This window comes from Sus scrofa, chromosome 7 (genome assembly GCF_000003025.6).
Source record: "Sus scrofa isolate TJ Tabasco breed Duroc chromosome 7, Sscrofa11.1, whole genome shotgun sequence".
Taxonomy (NCBI): domain Eukaryota; kingdom Metazoa; phylum Chordata; class Mammalia; order Artiodactyla; family Suidae; genus Sus; species Sus scrofa.
Window position 1 is genome coordinate 43283003 of NC_010449.5, and position 15961 is coordinate 43298963.

A 15961-nucleotide genomic window follows, 5' to 3' on the forward strand; every position below is an offset into this window, starting at 1 on the left:
CGGCCTACACCAGAGCTCAGGCAACGCCAGATCCTTAACCCACTGAGCACGGCCTGGGATCGAACCGAAACCTCATGGTTCCTAGTCGGCTTCGTTAACCACTGTGCCATGACAGGAACTCCCACGTAGAGGAATTTTAATTGCAGGAATTCTCTGCTGATAACTGCAGATCAGTGATGTCATGCAGTTAACTGTTGTACCTTCTCTGCCAGATATGAGTTTATGGGAAAGGATCATTACAATGTCAAAGGGTCTTTAGGAGAAATCCACTTTGGGAATGAGATTTCCCCTGAAGCTGGTCTTTTCAAGGTTTTCTAAAACTACGGGCATTATTCTTTTGTGTAGTAGGCCAACAGTCACAGGTTACTTCCTAGTCAGAAGGGTGCTTGGTTATGCAGGAGAAAATATAGGTAAATTTGACACTTGTTTTATTTATCCTGAACTTAGCCTTTTGCTATGTCTGTATTGGTTCCCTATTTAGAGGCTGAAAAAACTATGAACTTTCTTATTTTATTCCATCCAAGTAAAAAATTATATAATTATCTAAATAAAAATATGAGCTTAATCAAGAGATTATTTCTAAGCTCAAGATATCGCCAAGTGAAATTAACAAATTATATTAATTATGTACATAGCTAGCTCTCTCACCCTTACTATTTTTGTTTCTAACTTCCCTTTGGAGTTCAAAATCTTCCTATTTTCAATTTTTGCTTTCCCCAAATTGTGGAAGAGCTCTCAAAGAAGTTTTGAATAATGATTTCCAAAATCTTTAAGTAAATGACAACAGAATGTAACAAATATTGATGAGAATGTAGAGAAAAGGAAACCCTCTACGCTGTTAGTAGGAATGTAAATTGATGTGGTCACTATGGAAAACAATATGGAGGTTCCTCAATAAACTAAAAATAGGAGTTCTCACCATTGTGCAGTGGTTAAGAATCCAACTGTAGCTCCTCAAGTAGCTATGAAGGTGCAGGTTCGATCCTCTGCCTGGTGCACTGGATTAAGGATCCAGCGTTGCCACAGCTGCAGTGTAGGTCACAGCTGTAGCTTGGATTCAGTCCCTAGACTGGCAACTTCCATATGCCATGGGTGCAGCCATAAAATTATACAAACAAAACAAAACAAACTAAACATAGTGTTATCACATGATCTGGCAATTCCACTCTTGGGTATATATCAGAGGAAAATAAAAACACTAATTCAACAAAAACCATGCACTCCAGTGTTCATAGCAGCATTATTTGCAATAGCCAAGATGAAAGAGGAGTTTCTTTCATGCTCAGCAGTTAAAGAATCCCACTAGGATCTATGAAGATTCGGGTTCAATCTCTGGCCTTGTTCAGCGGGTTGAGGATCTGGTGTTGCTGTGAGCTGTGGTGTAGGTCGCAGACGTGGCTCAGATCTGGCATTGCTGTGGCTGTGGCCGGCAGCTGTAGCTCCAATTCGACCCCAGCCTGGGAACCTCCATATTCCATGAGTGCAGTCCTAAAAAGCAAAAAGCAAAAAAAAAAAAAAAAAAAAAAAAAAAAAAAAAAAAAGGGAAAAAAAGTGAATGGATAAAGAAGATGTGGTACATATATAATTTATATAATATATATTATAAATTTATAAATAAATATAATATATATTACTCCTCCATAAAAAAGAATGAAATGCTGGCATTTGCAACAATGTGGATGTACTAGAGAGTATCGTGCTTAGTGAAATAAGACAGAAAGAGAAATACTCTATGTTGCCTCTTATATGTAGAATCTAAAAAATTAAATAGGGGGAGTTCCTGTCATTGCGCGGGGGAAACAAATCTGACTAGGAACCATAAGGTTGTGGGTTCAATCCCTGGCTCTGCTCAGTAGGTTAAGGATCTGGCATTGCCCTGAGCTGTGGTGTAGGTCACAGACTCAGCTTGGATCCTGCATATGCCTAGGGTGCGCCCTAAAAGGACGAAAGACAAAATAAATAAAATAAATAAATAAATATTAAATAGGCGTTCCCATCGTGGCTCAGTGGTTAACAAACCCCACTAGCATCCATGAGGACACGGGTTCGATCCCTGGCCTTGTTCAGTGGGTTAAGGATCTGGCGTTGCCGTGAGCTGTGGTGTAGGTCACAGACGTGGCTCAGATCCTGAGTTGCTGTGGCTGTGGTGTAGGCCGGCGGCTACAGCTCCGACTAGACCCCTAGCCTGGGAACCTCCATATGCCGAGGGTGGGGCCCTAGAAAAAAAAAGACAAAAAATAAATAGACAAATAACTGTAGGCATTCCTGTCGTGGCTCAGCAGAAATGAATCTCACTAGCATCGATGAGGTCACAGGCTCAATCCCTGGCCTCACTCAGTGGGTTAAGGATTTGGCATTGCTGTGGCTGTGGTATAGGCCAGCGGCTACAGCTTCTATTTGACACCTAGCCTGGGAGCCTCCCATGCCACCAGTGTGGCCCAAAAAGACAAAAAACATAAAAATTAAAAATTAAACAAATTAATTAAATTAACAAAACAGAAACAGATTCACAGATACAGAACACAAACTCATGATTACCTGTGGGGAGAGCACTGGGGTAGGGGCAGGTTAAGGGAAGGGAATTAAGAGACAAACTTCTAAATATAAAATAAATATGCAACAAAGGTATATCATACAACACAGAGGAATAAAGCCATTATTTTGTAGTATCTTTAAAAGGAGTATACTATATAAAAATATTGAATCACTACATTGCACACCTGAAACAAATAATAACATTATCAATAAACTGTACTTCAATAAAAAATTAAGGTAACACCTTTACAATAGTTTCAAAGCAATGGCATAATGCTTATGTTGATTTACCAAGTAATTATTCAAAGCCTCAAACATTTCTAAAATCTGATTAAAAATGGGCAGCAGAGAAAGTTCATACTACTTTGCTTAGTATATATTTCACATTCAATATCAGTTCCATCATAGAATGTTGTACTTTATCAATGTGTGTATAATATTTGCTAACTACTTCATCAAATTAAAGATTTAATTTTGAAAAAGTGCAGCTTATTTGGATATGTTATTTATTTATATGTGGGAATACCACCATTTCTAAGTACATTTTAATTCCATACTTTCTTAATTTAGTGAGAATATTATTACTTTTTTTTTTTTTTTCTTTTTGGCCTGCACCCACAGCATATGGAAGTTCCCAGACTAGGGGTCGACTTGGAGCTGTAGCCACCAGCCGATACCACAGCCACAGCAACGAAGGATCCGAGCTGAGTCTTCGACCTACACACAGCTCACCACAACGCCAAATCTTTAACCCGCTGAGCAAGGCCAGGGATCAAACCCGCGTCCTCATGGACATTAGTCAGGTTCATTATTGCTGAGCCACAATGGGAACTCAAAAATATTATTTTTACCATGACTATGTTTTTCCAAAATTTAGGGTGTTTTTTATTTTTATTTTTTCCATTACAGTTGATTTACAGTGTTCTGTCAATTTCTACTGTACAGCAAAGTAACCCAGTCATACATACACACACACACGTTCTTTTTCTCACATTATCCTCCATCATGTTCCATCACAAGTGACCAGATATAGTTCCCTGTGCTATTCAGCAGGATCTCATTGCTTATCCCTCCAAATGCAATAGTTTGCATCTATTAATCCCAGACTCCCAGTCCATCCCACTCCCTCCCTCTCCCACTTGGCAACTGCAAGTCTGTTTTTACCAAAGTTTATAGTCCTATGATCACTGCAAAAAAAAAAAATTCTTTATTACAATGATGAATTTCTAAACTTAATTTGCATTACTATCCACAGTAGCATAAGATCTTTCACCTTCAATGAAATAAGCTTCCAAGATACTTCTTTTGCTTTCAAAAACTGATGGCGAAAAAATGTACTCTTCTTAGAACTGAACTCATTTTCAAAATAAGAGGGTGATGGCACTATCATGATATTTGAATTGTTTAACTCTGCAAAATTCAACTACCACTAATGGAATTAACAGAGTTATAATTTCATGATTCATATTTGGACAAAAAATTTCGGAGTAAAAATTGTGTAACATTAAATTAGAAAACAATCACTTGATACAAATAAAAAGTCAAGCTTCAAAAAATGATGTATAAGTATACTTTCTGAAACTGCAAGAAGTAAATTGCCATTTTTGGGCAAAGTCTTTTCAAATAACCACTATTTGAAGTCTGTTATGTTACACAATCCTTTCTTCTAGGGCTTATACGATTTGTGATACCCGGTGGCCTCTTTGGTAAAGTGGTATTTGTCAGCAGTCTCCATCAGTTACATGTCTATTAATACTCTCGATGAGCGTAAATTCAGTATTTTTCCATTAACGTGAGGGTTTCATATTTTTTAGTTTGATGATGCAAAACTGGTTTTTTATAGAATAAAAAGCATTATCAGACAATAAACTGAATGAATTATTTTAGTTTTACATGTCATGATAAATTGCTAAACCCTATCATTCAACCTATCCTGCCTGGGTTTCTGAGACAGGGCTGCTCATCCTGCTCCTTGCATGCATTTTGCATAGAGCTAACCTATAATTTCCTACCACATTATACTGTTCCAGAAGAACCACAGCCTGCAGCCTGGGTATCTTGCAGGTTTCTGCCATAGGCATGGCACCACTGCCAGGTACATTAGCGGCCACCCTGGCACAGGCTAGCTTACTTCGCTCACCCTTAAAGGGAACTGGAAAGAGCAAGTTATCCCACCCCAACCCTGTCAATGGAATTTTTTTTTTTTTTTTTTTTGTCTGCGCATCCCCTGATGATGTTCTTTTAAAGTAAGACGCTAATTTAGATTTGTCTAGATGGGCCAAAAATTAAAAAAAGAGACAGGATAGCCCTTGATTCATTTCAGTTTCTTCCATATGTTAAAGTATGAAAGTCGTTCGTTACCCACACACCCCACACCTTACAAGAACCTTGCACAAGCTGAGAAAAAATTAAGGAGCTATACCAAACTTATCTATGCTTATTTTAATGCAACAATTCACAATAGAAAATTAAAATTAAAAATTCCAGGACAAGTGCAAAATTGGATGCAGTGCTGGAACAACAGGTAAAAACCCAGAGATGTCAAACCCAGATATGTGCCGCCTTAGCCGGAAGACAAGAGACTGGACATTTTAGTTTTAAAAGGAAATAAAATGTTTACATGCTGTCTTTCAGTTGTGGATTCATGTGAATGGAAGTATGTAAGTGACCATCTTGAAAAAAGTAATCATTTTATTTCAAACAAAACTATTTCTGTTCCTCTTGAAGAGCCTCTAGAGAGAGGCATTGTCTCAGCAGAAGCTCTTGGTATCCCAGTGACTGTTCAAGCCACAGACATTTATCCAGAATTCAGGGAGGCAGGACTCTGACAGAGACGTTTCCTGAGTTTGCAAAGCTCTGTGCACAAATTCAGATTCAGACTCATGCCTCGATGGCTTTTGTTTTTTTTCAGCCACGAAGTCTGATTTTTTTTTTCTTTTTCTTTCTTTCTTTTTTTTTTTTTTTTTTTTTTACAGCAGCATGAGAATATAATCACAGGCAGATATAGATTTTGGCTCCAAGTCTTGGTCTGAAAATACAGAAAGAAGTTAATGACTTAGCATGAAGCATAAACAAGTTATAGGATGAAATAAAGTCAGGATTGTGGGCAGCTGTAGAAATGTGAAGTGGTTAGAAGTTAGAAATTCTGAAAAGAGGCTGAGTGAAAAAGTCTGAGAAAAGAGCATCTGGCATGAGAAAGTAAATCACTATTCTGTGTCATGCAGTAAATGCAATCAAATAAGAAATTTTATTTTTATTTGACTTGACAAGTATATCTGTGCCGCACTCGATGGGTACAATGATGTGAGGGGAATACAGAATATTCACCCAGCAGTAACAATTTCAGCTCTGCGGAGACAGATGTGGCCCGGTCTGTTTATCACCATGACTTTCTGCAGCTATTTTAGAGCATAATTTACACTGGTCTGGGGAATGACTAGCTTGCTGAAGATACCCTATATAAAAGGAACTTTTCCCCCTGATATAACACGGACAGCATGTAAGCATTTTATAATATCAATACAGTGTTGGGAGGGGCAGCCAGCTCTGTTACCTAAAAAGGACTTGAATCAAGGCAGGATGTCAAGCCTGGGGGCGGAGCTTTCACATCCATCGGTGGGTTCCTGCGGAAGTGAGTGTCCATGTGCTCCTCTGCTGGATGACAGTCTTGCTCGCACGCTGTGACCACTCCATCGTCCAATCACAGTGCTAATTACTGGGATGTCAACATAGCAACTTTAAGGATGGATGATGCAATGGCTATGAACGCCCTGAAGCTTTCCAGGAGAGCCAGTGCTCCAGCAGCTCCCTGCCTACCTCCACTTATGGTTGTGTGCAGAAGAGAGAGATAGGGGCAGAGACAAAGACAGAGAAAGAAGACAGAGGCACACACACAGAGAGAGGCAGAGAGACACAGAGAGAGGAGATAGAGACAGAAGAGTATTTGCTGCTTCTAGTAAACACCCTTCCTTGCAAATTTCCTATTACTCCTGTCTTATTATCTCTGAAGATATAAATGGATGATTATTCTTGAACTGACAGTCATGGCTCAGATCTTTCCCCCCCAGAAGGAAAATAATTGGCTGCAGATAAGCAGAGTTTCATCAGCATTGGAAGCAAGAAGTCCAAATAGATCTATGCATAGATAGATAGATGATAGATGATAGATTAGATAGATAGATAGATAGATAGATAGATAGATAAATGACATGTACGTGCATACGTAAGTGTGGTAGTCATATTTTTGGATGCACCATGATAGCTCCAATGTATGTTCTTGTGTACTAGATGATCAAAGATCTTAGAAAATATTTTAGACCAAAATGACTCAGCTGGCTCTATACAGTGCAGAAAACTGTGAGGTAGGGTGAGTTTTCTGTATTCATGAAGCTGGTATGTTGGCCATTTCCTGAGTTTAGCTCTCTGAGCTTAGAGCCAGCCTAGAAGCAGAGGTTGCCAAGGGGGCACTTTGCAACTCTATGCAGGCAGTGCCATTTTCTGTGAGTGGTGAGGGGAAGGGGTGGTAAATAAGAGAGCGAAGAGAAAGGAGATGTCTGTTGGACTAGGATCCTCTGGGAAGCCCTCTTGCTCCCACCATGGAAATGCTTTAATGAACTGCAGTCTACCACTGCAAGCTTTCAGTCGTCTTCTGGAGAACCAAGCATCTTCTCCTTCCCAGAGTCTGGTTACTATGAACTGAAGTTTAGCACTTGCCATCAGCCTCTACATGGATTAAATCATGAGCCACTGCAGCTGCCAATTGGGCAGGAGTGAAGCACTCTGTGCTCTGGGAAAACTGGAAGAACAGGTCTTCAGATAGATAATTTTAGGAGATTTTATGTCCCCAATTCTTTTGCACTGCCTCATATCTAGAAAAACACGAAAATCCTTCGCAGTTGCTCCTTGTGATGAGTAGTAACCTTCAGGAGACCAGCAACGAACTTTTGTAAAATGTGTGCATTTTAAATGGTTAATTTTAATGCATTTTAATGCATTGTAAAATGGTTGCAGGCACCGCCCCCTCACCTTTATCATATCCTCCTATCACCCCCCCTTTCCTCTTTGGGCGGTATTTCAGACAGAGCTATCTGAAGCTGTATCTGTACTGCCCAGTCTATAATTAAGGATGAAACAAAGAATGTCCTGGTCATCTGTGAATGCAGTGACCTCCAAGGGTGAGAGCCAGGGAGTCCAGCCGGCTGTAGAAGCTCAGGACGTGGCCCTGAAAGCAGAGGTGCATATCAAAGAGATGATTTTAGCCAAGCCCAGGCCTCTTTGTTCCTGCTCCCTGCCCTTTGTGGCAAAAACTCCTATACATCCTAGCACCTCCCTCACCTCCTTGGAGTGGTTTCCTCGGGCCACCTGAGATGCTGTCTCCCAGGCTTAAGTCCTAATTTTGCCCCAAATAAAACTCAACTCTCAACTTTCAGGTTGTGCATTTTTAAGTCAACATTGCAGCCAATTTAATCCATGCTTTAAGGATTCATAAATTTTATTCTTATTAGTGAGTTAAGGATTTACCCCATCTCTCCTTAGGTATTCACCCTTTGCCAAGTTATTAAAGATGGGATTCCTCAAGGATTAGTCCTAGACGCTCTTCTGTTTCTTCCAATCTCTAATTCCCACTGAGCATGCAGTGAGGCATTCCATATGCAAACCTACGCAGCCCCTGCAAACCTATGCAGCCCAGACGTCTCTTACTTAGCTCCAGGATTTAACATTGGATTTTTATCCTAAAAGTGAATTCTTTTTTTTATATTTCTATTTTTGTTAACAGTATCACTTTTCTGTCACCATGACCTATTTGATTTTAAGTGGATTTTTTTCTTTATATACGTTCTTGTAAAATTGCATACATATATATGTTTTTTGTACATATACATGTTTTTTCCAACCAAACAAGATCTTATTTTTCTTGGTCAGCATCATTAATGAATGCTTCCTTTTCTCTGTTTATACCTAAATTATACACACACACACACACATAAATATCTAACAGGACATGAGGTGATGGACTTAACATTTATAATTTATGATTTCTGTAGTTTCGAATGTGATTTGGTAACCTTACGGAAAATGGAGTGGGATTATTTTTCATGGTATAGGTTGAGATTCTATAGATGTTGCACAAACTATATGAAGTACAAGTGATGCCAATATCATAGTGAACCTTGACAACATTAGGGTAGCTGAAAGAAGCTAGTCGAAAAAGATCACAATTTATGGCTCCATTTATATGTTCAGAATAGGCAAATCTACAGAGGCAGAAAGTACATTAATGGGCATCCAAGCCTGGAAGGGTTGGTGAGAAATGGGGAGTGACTGCTTGTGGGTGCTTCTTTATGGGATAATGGAGATGTCCTAAAATTGATTGTCACAGTGGTTGCATAATTTTATGAATAAACTAGAAAAGAGTAAATTGTACAATTAAAGTGGTTGAATTGTATGGTTTGTGAATTCTATTTTCATAAAGCTGTTTTTAAAGAAAAGAGTAGACAGTTTGGTTAAACACAACTGTATACCAAAACTTTAACCAATGCTGTATTTAAATTCAGAGAAAATAAAGGAACAAGATGAATCTAAGTAAATGGGCACTTAGATAAATGATAGTAGCATGGAAAATGCTTGCTCTACTGGATATTTAAATTTTTTCTTTTTCAGTTTAAATGTAGAACCAGTGGCCCAGTACTCACTGAATCTGTTAAAATAAAGCACACAAGGGAAAGGCCATATGATACTTGGCAAACATCAGATTCTTGATTATAGTTAATTAGCCTTAGGACAGTAGAAATTAAATGTTGCTAAGCTGGAATACATTAGCAGCAACCACTCAGAGACCAGTCTTATTAAACACCTCAATTTCTCTTCTCTGAAAGGCACTTGTTACTATCAACACAATTCCTTTCTGGCAATGTAAGATTTTTTTTTTTTTTCTTTTCTAATTATCTTGAAAAACTTTACAAGATTGCTGGTTTTCCTCTAACTTTGGGGTTCCCATGAAAAATAAATCTCACTTATTCTGGTTCTGAATCTTAAGAATCACTGAAGTCCAGCTTCTAGTCTAAGAGACATTTTTTGGTCTTTTTGCCATTTCTTGGGCCACTCCTGGGGCATATGGAGATTCCCAGGCTAGGGGTTGAATTGGAGCTGCAGCCACTGGCCTACACCAGAGCCACAGCAACTCGGGATCCAAGCCGCGTCCGTGACCTACACCACAGCTCATGGCAACGCCGGATCCCTAACCCACTGAGCAAGGCCAGGGATCGAACCCGCAACCTCATGGTTCTTGGACTCGTTAACCACTGCGCCATGACGGGAACTCCTGTATTTTAGATTCTGGTAACAATTCATGCTGTACACAGAATATTCAGCTAAATTAAAGGTAAAGAATGAAGAATAAATGGGCCATCAGTGAATGGGCCTGCATTTTCCATCAGCGGGCTTTCCCCCCAGGAATGGCTGCCACGTCAGATAAAAATTCCAAAATGACTCTGTGACTCTCTGGGGAAGAGTCTTGGAGGGAGACATACCAAGGTTGATGGTTAAACTATGGAGCTCCCATTGTGGCTCAGCAGGTTAAGAACCTCATAGTGTCCATGAAGATGTGAGTTTGATCCTTGGCCTTGCGCTATGGGTTAAGGATCCAGCATTGCCACAAGCTGCATGGTGGATCACAGATTCGGGTTGGGTGCTGTGCTGCTGTGGCTGTGGTGTAGACCAGCAGCTGCAGCTCCAATTTGACCCCTAGCCTGGAAACTTCCATATGCCACAGATGAGGAATGAATGAATGAATAAATGAATGAATAAATAAGTAAATATATAAATAAATACTAAAATAAAATAAAAACCCCAGTGTCATGGAATGGATTATGCTTAGGACTGTTTGATTATAAGTTTCAAAATCCTAGCTCCCCTTAGAATTGGGAGTGTCATGACTGAAATGAATTGCTAAATGCAAGCCCTTATTTCAGAGATGACAGGCAAAGGGTCCTCATTCTGCCCTCTTTCCCAGAGCCTGCCAATAGCTAGGACCCAGGAGTTCTGCCGCAGAGGTCACTAGCCATTCCATCACACAGCACCAAATACAGCGATGCTCTACCTTGGAGTGTATAAACTACATTTCAAGTTCCATATATTCCTTCATCCCAACAGGAACTTTCTCAGCAAATTGGGAACCTAAGAGATGAGAAAACGGAATCTCAGGGATGTTGACCGTGTTCTCAGATGTTAGTCCTTGGACCCATGGTGTCTTCATCTTTCATTGGGGCCGTTTCCTAAAACACAGGCTCAGGAATATCAGCGGTACAGTGACAGACTTAAGGTACACCCATTCCAAAGCACTGGGTTCTGGTTTAAAGTGAATTTCACCTATTTTTTTTTTCTTTGAGTGTTTTTTGTTTAATTACTGTTGTAGCTGGGTTTCTTTTGCACCTGAGATAATTAGAGAAATAGCAATGACTTCTCTTTTCAGATAGGATAGAACGAGGATGCATTTAAGAACAACACAAGGAGGAGTTCCCGTCATGGCGCAGTAGTTAACAAATCCGACTAGGAACCATGAAGTTGCGGGTTCGATCCCTGGCCTTGCTTAGTGGGTTAAGGATCCGGCATTGCCGTGAGCTGTGGTGTAGGTCACAGACGCGGCTTGGATCCCACGTTGCTGTGGCTCTGGTGTAGGCTGGTGGCTACAGCTCCAATTTAACCCCTAGCCTGGGAACCTCCATATGCCGAGGGAGAGGCTCAAGAAAAGGCAAAAAGACCAAAAAAAAAAAAAAAAAAAAGGAACAACACAAGGAGACCCCAACTTCTCCATGAAAACTGAACTCACATTGGACTTGCATCATGTTTTGGATTTTGGTACTATTGTTTCCCTCAGGAAAGGTTGCAAGACAATATCTACTCATAAATATTTATTTGCTCTGCTCAGTCCTGGATATATAATAGGGTGACTGAGTTATGGTCCTTGCCAGGGGAATTTTTATTGTGCTTGCAGAAACAGGAAAACTGTGTACAACAGAATATACACAACACATTATTTTCTTGCGGGTCTTGATGCTTAATGGTGCTCAAACATGAATCTGTAATGAGTTCAGTAACCCACTGCTTCTGGCAAGAAAAAAGATGCAAATGTCCACAAACCACATTTTGGTTGGTTTCTGCTAGCTAAAGGTTAAAGATTAGCTTGATCATCTCCAAGTTAGTGCTGGGAGGAAAACCCAGTTTTGGAGTCCTGCGCCAAGGAAGGAGGAATGGAAACTGACTTAACTGAGGTAATGGCTAATTTCCTCCCAGCTGGAGAAGCCTCTGATTAACAATTGACTTGTAATTGTTTTCCTTATTTACAAATCAAAGGGTAAGTATTAAGACAACTCCTTGGGATTAATAAATAAAGACAGTGACTTGTATTGCTCAGTGCCTGATGGAGAGTCCAGTCTGACCTCAATGCCAAGGCTAGAGAAGCTACCCTCTGGTCATGGACACTGCCTCCTGCAGGCCTTGTGGTGGAGTGAGCACTGCCGTGTGTGTTACACAATAAAAAATAAATTAAAAACAATGTTGTCATCTAAAAAAAGGGCCTGAGTCCTCAAATTGAAAGAGCAACTTTTGCTTTCCAGCGGTGAGGACGTCCTTACAAGAACATGCCTCTTGCAAAGGACCTCCTTCATCCCTCTCCAGAAGAGGAGAAGAAACACAAGAAGAAGCATCTGGTGCAGAGCCCCCATTCCTATTTCATGGATGTGAAGTGCCCAGAATGCTATAAAATCACCACCATCTTTAGCCATACATGTGTAGTTTTGTGTGTTGGCTGCTCTACTGTCTCTTCTGGCAGCCTACAGGAGGAAAGACAAGGCTTACAGAAGGATGCTCCTTCAGACGGAAGCAGCACTAAAGCACCCTAAATCAAGATGAATGAGAAACAATCCCAATAAACATATTTTGGATACCAAAAAAAAGAGCAACTTTTTACTTTTAGAAAGTTTTCTTCTTCATTTACTAGATGTTTACTGTGGCCCTACTATGTGGCAGACATGATCCAGATGCCAGGAATATAACACAGCCATAACCTCCAGGAATAATGGGAAAAGCACAAGGGCCAGAGTGCATGTCAATTAGGGGTTGTGTGATAGCTTAAGGTCACGTTTCTCTGATTCTAAATGCCTCACTCTTAAAATTGTGGATAGGAAAATGTAATTTCAGCTCTGGAGGATTGTTTTATTAAGTCCACATGCATTAGTGATGCTAAATGCAAAACTGACCACAGACTTCACATACACACACACACATACATATCAAGAATAAGATGCTTGGACTATATATAAAATAGATAAATAACAAGGACCCACTGTATAGTACAGGGTAATATACTCAATACTGTGTACTAACTGATATGGGAAAAAAATCTGAAAAAAAAAAAAAGATCTATGTATACCTGATTTACTTGGCTGTACATGTGAAACTAACAGAACTTTCTAAGTTGACCATATTCCGATAAAATTTATTTTTAGAAATAAATTAAATTTAAACATCTTAAAAAATTTTTTTAAATTTTTTCCTAAAGAAAAACAAAATAAAGAATGAAAACTCCTCTTGGTTTCAGATATATTAAAGTTACAAAAAAACAAATTAAAAAAAAAAAAGAATAATGGCGTTCTCATTGCGGCTCAGTGGGTTAAGACTCCTACTAGTATCATGATGATGCAGGTTTGATCCCTAGCCTCACTGAGTGGATTAAAGGATCCAGCATTGCCGCCTAGGTCACAGCTGTGGCTCCGATCTGCCAGGTCTGTAGCTGTGGTGTAGGCCGGCAGCTGCAGCTCTGATTCAACCCCTAGCCTAGGGACTTCCACATGCCGTGGGTGTGGCCCTAAAAAGACCAAAAAAAAAAAAAAAAAAAAAAAAACGATGCTTAGTCTTACTCCTTCCTGTTCTGGTCTATAAAGAGCATAAATATTTTATATATCACAATATTACTTAAACATAAATTTGGTAAAATTAAAAGATATGTAGTGCTTATCTCATGTCACTCTGTGATCTATCTCTGTAAAACTATAGGACCAAAAAAAAAAGGATCCTGGGGCTTTGAGAGTTTGAGAGTGAAATACATTATGGCAAGTGAGCCCAACCCATCTCTTATTAGTCATGTAACCATGGACAGATCATTAAATCCTAGCTCTAAAATTAGATGAATATTTATTTTAGAGGAGAGAGTAGTAATATAGATTAAATGATATTATGGCAATAAATTCCCTGTATAATTCTGTTTGATGGTGTATATTTTTGGGCATACATTAAATAACATATTAAAATATATAAAGACAATAAAAGAGAATCACTAATGACGAAAAATCGAAGTCAATGTATGCAGGTATCTTATTTCGGCAATGTGTTTGAAATGCCCAAAAAGAAGTAATGCATTTCTGAGATAATCTTGTCTTCTAAGAGAGGGTTAAGCTTCAATTTCTCCTAAGCTAGGTCTGACGACTTTGTGGGCTTTGGCGTTTTTTTCCTTCTTGAAAGGAAACATGTCACAGGACACTGAAGAGTTATCTACATCAATAGTTCTTTCCTTAGTATATAGAAAAAGAATAAAAGAAAGCAAATGAAAATAGCCAGCATAAAAAGAGTCTATAAACTATGTCTTACCTGGAGAGGTATTTATCATATGTGAGTGATTGGCCATGATGGTTTCCAGTTATATAATCTTGTGACTTTGGAATCTGCCTGTTATTTGAACAATAACTGATTTAAAACATTTTCCAATGATATAGGCGAAATAAATGAGTTCAGAAAAAGTAAGAGGTATCATTCATCTAACTACAAGTTACTCTATGATGGGCTTTACATCGTTAAGCATGTTAACATTGATCCGAATGCATTTAATCAGCGTTCAGCAATGCCAGCAATCCCATTAAGCTCAAGATTCTATAGAAGCTAAATTTTATTAATCAAATGACATTTAAAGTTGCTTTATTTTGTTCTTTATTTCCTTTTTAAGGAAGAACAGATTGCAAACTTGGAGGTTTTCCAGTAATTCAAAATATTCAAGGTCAAATGAGTTGCTACCCACTGATAAAAAAAAGATTTTTAAATTGAGTACAGTGCAATGTTTTAGGACATACTTTGAAATAATTAAATACCACATATATTTTGTTCTAAAGGATCAATTAAAATTAGGTGCATTATTAAATTATTATACTATAAGCTCAGTTAATATAAAATTATATTCTAAGATTTATAAATTCTATTTAATCTTTTACCTTATATTTTAAACAAAAGTTATGGATTATAATAAAACAATGTAATATAGCTTGTATTTTAAACAAGTGATACATGTATATATTTTTTCATAGTCTACTTTATAGTTTAAGATACACATAACAAAATAAAATACCTTGCCTTTGTAAGTAGTTTCAAAACTTAAAAGAACTATTGGACACAATAGACTCGTATTGTGAAAAGTTTTCTAATGAGTTACTTTTATCCTTTGAGAATTTTAGAAATAAATAAATAGTCCCAAAAAGATGGATATCTAAAATTATTTATGTTGTTAAAGTCATCTAAACAAATAGTGATACTAAACTCAGAAATGTCTTAACTACAATGTAATCTTTGGGGAGATTTTTGACAACCTGGTTCCCAACCCCTGGGCTACTTCGATATTTTCAGGACCAGGACCACAATGCCCAGAGGAAGCATCAGCCCAGCCTTCATGGGGATGGCAGATTTGCTGATTTGCAAGTGATGGGCATGAGCATAAATTTATTCCCCATCTCTTTCCACAAAGTACCATTCAAAATAATGCCATCGGGAGTTCCCATCATGGTGCAGTGGAAACAAATCTGACTAGGAACCATGAGGTTTGGGGTTCAATCCCTGGCCTTCCTCAGTGGGTTAAGGATCTGGCATTGCCGTGAGCTGTGGGGTAGGTTGCAGACACGGCTCGGATCCTGCGTTGCTGTGGCTGTGGTGTAGGCCGGCAGCCGCAGGTCTGATTCGACCCCTAGCCTGGGAACTTATATGCCACAGGTGCAGCCCTAAAAAGCAATAAAAACTAAAAAACGAAAAAAAAAAATAATGCCATCTTCTGTCCTAGAATACCAGTTCATTTCTGTAAATTTACACCTTGTATTATTAAATACGTGGTACTCTATGTAGAGTATGATTTACAAAATTATTAAACATTCAAAAGTCTTTAAAAGTTTATTTTTTTTTTTGGAAGACACAGCTTTTTAATAGCAGTGAATCAGCACACATATTCCTAGGGACCACCAAGCACTGATTCCATTGTCTAAAGGGGCAGTTTCCATTGACCTAGGTTATTTTATTTTCAATTTTTTTTTTTTTTTTTTTTTTTTTTTGCCATGACCATGGCATGTGGAAGTTCTCCAGCCAGGGATCTAACCCACAGCACAGAAGTAACCAGAGC

The 15961-nt window shown here is 38.7% G+C and overlaps 1 pseudogene; it reads left to right on the forward strand.

Moving 5' to 3' along the window:
- LOC110261708 lies at positions 11770–12862 on the forward strand (annotated as a pseudogene).